A 6,780-nucleotide genomic window follows, 5' to 3' on the forward strand; every position below is an offset into this window, starting at 1 on the left:
CCCCCCCCCCCCAAAAAAAAACAAACTCTTCCAAGATGCCATCATTTTGTGCCTGGACTAAGATAAAAGCCTCACAGCTGGTCTCCTGGCTTCATCTTGTCTTTTACAATGACATGATCTTCTAAGTGTAGATCAATTTAGCAGATGTGTGTAAAATCTTCCAAGGCTCTCTGCTGCATTGAGAATAATATCCAAATACCTCACACTGCCTCTAAGACCCTGTGTGAACTGGCTCCTTCTGCCTCATCAAGCTCTCTCTTGCCCACCATCTATTTGGTCCTATAGTTCCAGCCATACTCGACTTTATTCTCTTTTGTGAGCACTCCCAGTCCTTTCCCATCTTAGAGTCCTAGTGCTATGCTGCTTCTGTTTGGAATATTCTTCTACCAAAGTCTCTCATAGTGCATTACTGCATGTCACATCTTTATGTATTCATCACCCCCTCAAATATGCTTTCCCCAACCACCCAATCTAAACAGGGTCCCTAGTCACGCTCCATCACATCACTCAGTTTTATTTTAATTGTAGCATCTAATATCTTCCTGTGTTATTTACCCGGCTTATCCTTGTAATCCCAGCACATGCATCAATGTATGACAAGAGCCGATGTTCAATAAATATGTGTCTAATGAAGGAATGAAGGAATGGCACTATGAGTAGCAAAGATGATATGAGAAGTTCTGCTGAGTCACTGAAAGCGCTTGTAGACTGCCAAGAATATGTGAGAAAGAGACTTGGAACACCAAATGTTAAGGGATAAAGTGAAATCACTCAGTATTGTTTCCATGGTCTGAACCTGCTATTGTAATCTCCAAGTGATAGGATATTTTATCTCAATGAGTTATATATAACTATCCTAAATCTTGTAAATAAAACTAAAATTTTTAAAGTCACCATTTCCTTGAATATATAATGCAAAACTTTGTTAATTCTACTGTATTCAGGTTTTTTGTGTTTTTGTTTTGTTTTGTTTGGCTTTCATTCCCTAATTTCTTTAAGGCTTTCAGAAGCATTCTTTCTTAATATTTCTGCCTTTCAGTTATGGGTTGATTACCAAATTTTAACCTAAATTTTAGTAATGGGCCAGTAGGAAAAGACAGTCATCAAGGAGCTATGGCCCTGAACCTGATTTTTGCATCCTTGAATTAATTTACTATTTGCATTTTCAAGAAAGAATCTAACTATGCTGCAGAATGCAATAACCACAATGCCTACCAGATGGTTTCCAAGTACAAATCCCCATATGTGATTAGCATGGGATGAAGAAGTGAGAATAGAAATAATGTGCAATCCACTGAATCTACCTGCCTGCAAATAGCATTGCACTCTCAAAGACTGCCAGTAGCTAGTCATGCCACAGGCCAGCCAGCCAACATTCTTTAGGAGAGCAAAACCCAGCATTTCCTCTGAGAAGCCTGATCCTCAGCTTGGCCCATGCTTGAAGTGCTTGAAATAATGCTTCTTTAAGTCTTAAATTCTGTGGTTCTTTTATATATATATACACACATATATACATATATATACACATATATATATAAACATACACACATATATATATGTGTGTGTGTGTGTGTGTGCACCTTTATATGTTCTAGATGGACACAATAGCTTTATTTTATTAATTTATTTTTATGTGGTGCTGAGAATTAGACCCAGTGCCTCATGCGTGCTCTACCACTGAGCTACAGCCCCAGCCTCCTACCTTTTTATTGTTGTTGTTCTGAATTTCACTAGACATTTTGGACTAAATCTTTAGCAAATTGCATGACTCTGTGCTTACTTGAGAGAACTTGAACTTGAAACAAGACCCTTTCTCTCTTTTCCTTTTAGATCCTATTGTGGATTCTACTGCCCACGAACTTCTTGAAGCCAGGAAGATTGCCTGAGGTGAGGGATGAAGTCATCTTCCTTTCAGACTCTAGGGGAAAGTATTACTTCCTTTTAACTGACCCCCCTTTTCAAATAGTAGAAATTATGGAAATACAATGTGTTCAAAGCAAAATTCTTTTAAATTGATGCATTGATTAGCTTTTCTGCTGTCAACAGGAAAAAAAAAATACCATATAAAGGGAAGAGATCAGTAACCATTTAGAATAGAAAATTCCTCTATGAGGCTATTAGATAATAATTGGTCATTGGAGAAAGAGGCCTCATGAATTTTTCAGATGCACATATGGAAATTATCTCTTCCGAGCAGGTCAGACAAATGAGTAGATGAATTTCACAATTTTAGTCACAATGCGTACTACTAATGAAACCCAGAATCCATTTATAAACTCTTGTGCTCATTTCCAAAATCTAGGACCAAATGGCTTCACAGCTTATTGACTTACTATGAATTTACTTAAAACAACAATGCAAGAATATATTTAAATTCTAAAACTAGAATGTAAATAAGCTATTATGAAAGCTTTCTTGGAAGGGGGCTCTTTGGATTGGGAGATAAAAATGAGTTCCAATTATTGTAACTAATCATTACTCTAAAACCATGTGAAAATATTACAATATGTTTGGAAAATACACAAGAAAACACACATTTCCCTTTGCCTTTGTTACCACACTTGTCCTCATAATTACCAATTTTTACTTGGCAACAGAATATTCTATCAAGTACCTCTATATAATTTAATTAATATTGCCACTAGTATTTGGTTTTTAAGTCTCTTTCAACATAAAAAACATTAGAAATGGGTATTTTCATAGGTCAAGTTTTCCCCCCTATTCCTTTTGTTGGTTCACCCCCAACCCTTTTTCTTTTCGTTTTAGAAACAGGGTCTCACTAAGTTATTCATTCTGGCTTCAAACTCACAATCCTCCTGAGCCTCCTGAGTAGCTAGGACCCCAGATGTGCACCACCATGTCTGGTCTTTGGGTTTTTTTTCTTAGGATTAATTTACAAAAGTCAGATGATCAGATCTATGCTTCTGAATATTTTTACAGCTCTTAGTATAGTATTTTGAAAAGGGAAAACAATTAATCCTTTCACCAGTGATATTTGAGGATTCCAGATTCACCTCAATCTCAACAACAAGATTATCGATCCATCTTTTGTCCTTGCAACCTAAAAGGCTACCAATGCTTTTTTTTCATGTTTTAATTTCCCTTTCTGCTATTACTAGTGAGATGATTTCAACATGTTAAGGAATATTTATATTTCTTTTTTTCCCATGCTGCATTAGTTTTTTGAAATTAGTTTTCCCTATTGTGTTAGAAGGGTCTTTTCACCAAAAATCCAGGTTGATGAAGGAACAGGTGCAGAAAGGCAGAGGATGTTAATTGGATTGGATTATTGAGTTCAAAGAGAGAAGAACAAAAATTAAAGACACAAATCAAACTGTCACCAAATCACAAAATAAAAAGCAACTTCCACAATAGATGAACGTATTCTTTTCTTGTGTCAGACATATATATTAGTAGTTCTTAAATAGGATTCATCCAAGTTATTTCATAAACAGTAATAAATTCTGTTTCCTCTCTTAACCACTGAGCCGCATCTCCAGCCCTTTTTATATTTTATTTAGAGACAGGGTCTCACTGAGTTGCTTAGGGCCTCACTAAGTTGCTGAGGATGGCTTTGAATTTACAATCCTCCTGCCTCAGCCTCCTGAGCCCCTGGGATAACAGGCATGTGCCACCATGCCTGGGCTCCTTTCTTCTTTATGAGTCATGAAACAAGTAAGTATGTCTTTCATCCTCCATGACAAAGTTTGTATAAAAACATGTTAGCATCTCTGTGTATTATGTCGAATGTGTTCTCAATAAGCACTACTTTAGAATGTCAATATAGGATCATGTAGAGTAGAAAAGTAATGTCTTTTTTGACCCATCATTAGAATCATGACTGAGATCTCTACAAAAAAAAAAAAAAGACATACAAATTAATTTAGTGTTTATTTTAGGTAACATCAGAACCTTCAGAAATGAAGACCCAAACAAATGGCAGGGCAGTGTCTTTTTATGGACAATCATGAAAAAGTATAATTGGAGGACCAAGGGTGTGATCTGATGGTAATAAACTATGGGCAACTTAGCAAGGTCTCTAAGTTCAGATTCTTTATGACCTCCCTGTGTGACATTCCTTCCTTCCAGGTATCCTGTCTGACACTCATCACAGGAAAGTCTTCAAGGGCAGAGAAAACAAGGCCCACTTTAAGAGATAAGAGTGGGGAAAGGAAAAACTTCTGTTTATGGGCAATGTGCCACATTGGGGGATAAAATGTTCTAACCCCATCAATGGTTAAACAAGAATTCTAGTTTACAATATGCCAATGTACACTAAATTGGGTAAGATATTTGATTAATGCCACATCTTCTCATTAATAGGTTTATTATCAATATATGAAACAACCTGAAAAATATTGTTAGTTATTCTAAGCAATCAACGTCAATCAAAAGGATATCATATGTTAAGTTTGACTATGAAGCACATCATCACACCTATTCAGAGTCTGAAATATATCCCAAGTTCCATAACAACAATTTAATTTTACTCATTTTCTATTTATTTGTGTCAGGGGTGTGTGTGTGTGTGTGTGTGTGTTGGTGTTTGAGATATCTTTTAAAATAACATATAAGTTTTGCTACTTTATAAATTTTGTTAAATACTATAATGTTTTATGTACAGGAAGGTTCAGTGTATTTTTGATGTGCTTTAACAGTAGTAATACATAATAACTTATTGCAAATACTTTACTTGTACCAAACTTGGCATAATATAATTCAATAAAAGCTTATCAAGTCTATAGAAAATACTATATCATGTCCATGGTTACCATCTTTTATAACAGAAACCTAATCCCCAACTCATACCTACAGAGGAAAAAATGGCTAATCACCAGATACAACTGCTTCTTTTTGTTGTTGTTTTTATTTGTTTTAATTAGTTATACATGACAGCAGAATACATTTTGACTCACTGTAGACAAATGGAGCACAATTTCTCATTTCTCTGGTTGTACACAATGCAGAGTCACATTATTCATGCAGTAATACATGTACATAGGGTAATAATGTCCATCTCATTTCACCATCTTTCCCACCCCCATGCCCTCCTCCTCTCACTCCCCTCTGCCTAATCAAAAGTTCCTCCACTTTCCCCTTGTCCCCCCCTCCATTATGGATCAGCATCCACTTATCAGAAAAAAGCATTTGGCTTTTGGTTTTCAGGAATTGGCTTACATTGCTCAGCATGATATTCTCCAACTCCATTCATTTACCTACAAATGCCATCATTTCATTCTTTTTGAGGCTGAGTAATATTTCATTGTGTATATATACCACATTTCTTAGTCTGTTCATCTATTGAAGGGCATCTGGGTTGGTTCCACAGTTAAGCTATTCTTTTAAAAGTTTGGTATTTTATTTATCAGAGCAGTAGATTATAAAGACCACACAGATTGCAAATTCAAGGCCAAACCCCAGCACCTCAATGACACCCTACCTCAAAATAAAAAAGAAAATGTGCTGGGGATATAACTCAGTGATAGAGCACCCCTGGGATTAGTCCCCAGGACTGTAAGAAAAAGAAGGGAAAAAGGGGAAAGAAGTAGGTGATAAAGATGAGAGTAGTTTAAAAAGCCAGGCTTGGTGGGTGGCAGTTTCCTTAGTGAATGGGAATAAGTAGCTACCACTCTTGAGCAAAGTGAGTTGCATTTCTATTTTTTGGTTTGCCTAATGATATGACTATCATTATTAAAACAATTGCATTATTAAAATCCATCCATCAATAAGAGCAATGTTATTTGCTCTCTAAAATTCTAGCAACCTATGCTGCAGTTTCCTTTCCATCCTATATTGTGGTTAAAATGTGACTTTTCTTACACTGAGCTTTCTTGGTAATATAAACCTATAGAACATGTTATAAAAAAGTACTAATTTTATCTCAACATGTTCTATTGAGAAGTTGACATTTTTGTGCAAAAAGTTTCTTTTTTCTTTTTCTTTTCTTTTTTTGGTTGTTGTTGCTTGTTTAGTTTTGTGGTTTGATGTTACTATTTATTTGCTTATTTTGTCTTTGCTGGTAAAGTGCATAATATGGAGATACCAGCTGAGACATTTGGGTAGAAGTTAAATATGCAATTATATGAATATTTCACCTATATCATGCCAAACATCTGGACACTGAAAATTGTTCTCAAACTGTTCAGATGATTAGAAATCATACCAAACTTGGTCATTGTCAATGAAGACTGCTTGCATTAAAATATCAGGGCCATATAACTTGCATACCATCCATAAAGTAGATCTCAGTTGGGGATTCAACAAAAAGAAGGTTACTAAACATCAGTATAGTCACCAGAAAAGGCTTCCAGGGACAGGACATGTAAGGACACCAAACATCAACTCAATAAGTCATCCAATAAGTATATGCAATGCTTCTAATTTGGACCAGATTCTGGTTTGGGAAGTGCATTAGAGTGTGATATATTTACATTTTCTCCAAGAAAAATCCCCCTGCCACACATTTACCCTCCTTATAAGCATTGAACTTATGATTTGGTTGACTTTTGACAGAGTATATTACATGGGGCCTTCTGACTGGCAGATCCCTATTTTTTAGGCACCGAGAATACAGTATATCATTCTAAAAGTTTCCCTAGAGAAGAGGTACAAAGAGTACATCACCCACTTGGAAAATGTATTGAGAACTTCACATGAACCATCCTATAGGATTAACATTTAATGTGTATTATTATTGTTCAATCTCTCTCCCTCCTCCCCCCCCATCCCTCCTCCTCCTCCTCCCTCCTACTCCTCATCTCTCCTCCTCCTCCTCCTCAT

At 36.0% G+C, this 6,780-nt stretch overlaps 1 protein-coding gene across 7 annotated transcripts in view; it reads left to right on the forward strand.

The window, feature by feature from the left end:
- Positions 1 to 6,780, forward strand: part of B3galt1 (beta-1,3-galactosyltransferase 1) — a 558,180-nt gene that overhangs the window by 420,200 nt on the left and 131,200 nt on the right. For 5 of the 7 annotated variants that reach the window (XM_048812420.1, XM_048812422.1, XM_048812421.1 and 2 more), the window contains one exon: positions 1,831 to 1,887. The gene's annotated coding sequence lies outside the window, so the exon portion shown is untranslated. The other 2 variants (XR_007350978.1, XR_007350977.1) reach the window with 2 other exon arrangements.

The sequence above is a fragment of the Marmota marmota genome, unplaced genomic scaffold (genome assembly GCF_001458135.2).
Source record: "Marmota marmota marmota unplaced genomic scaffold, marMar, whole genome shotgun sequence".
In the NCBI taxonomy this organism is placed as follows: domain Eukaryota; kingdom Metazoa; phylum Chordata; class Mammalia; order Rodentia; family Sciuridae; genus Marmota; species Marmota marmota.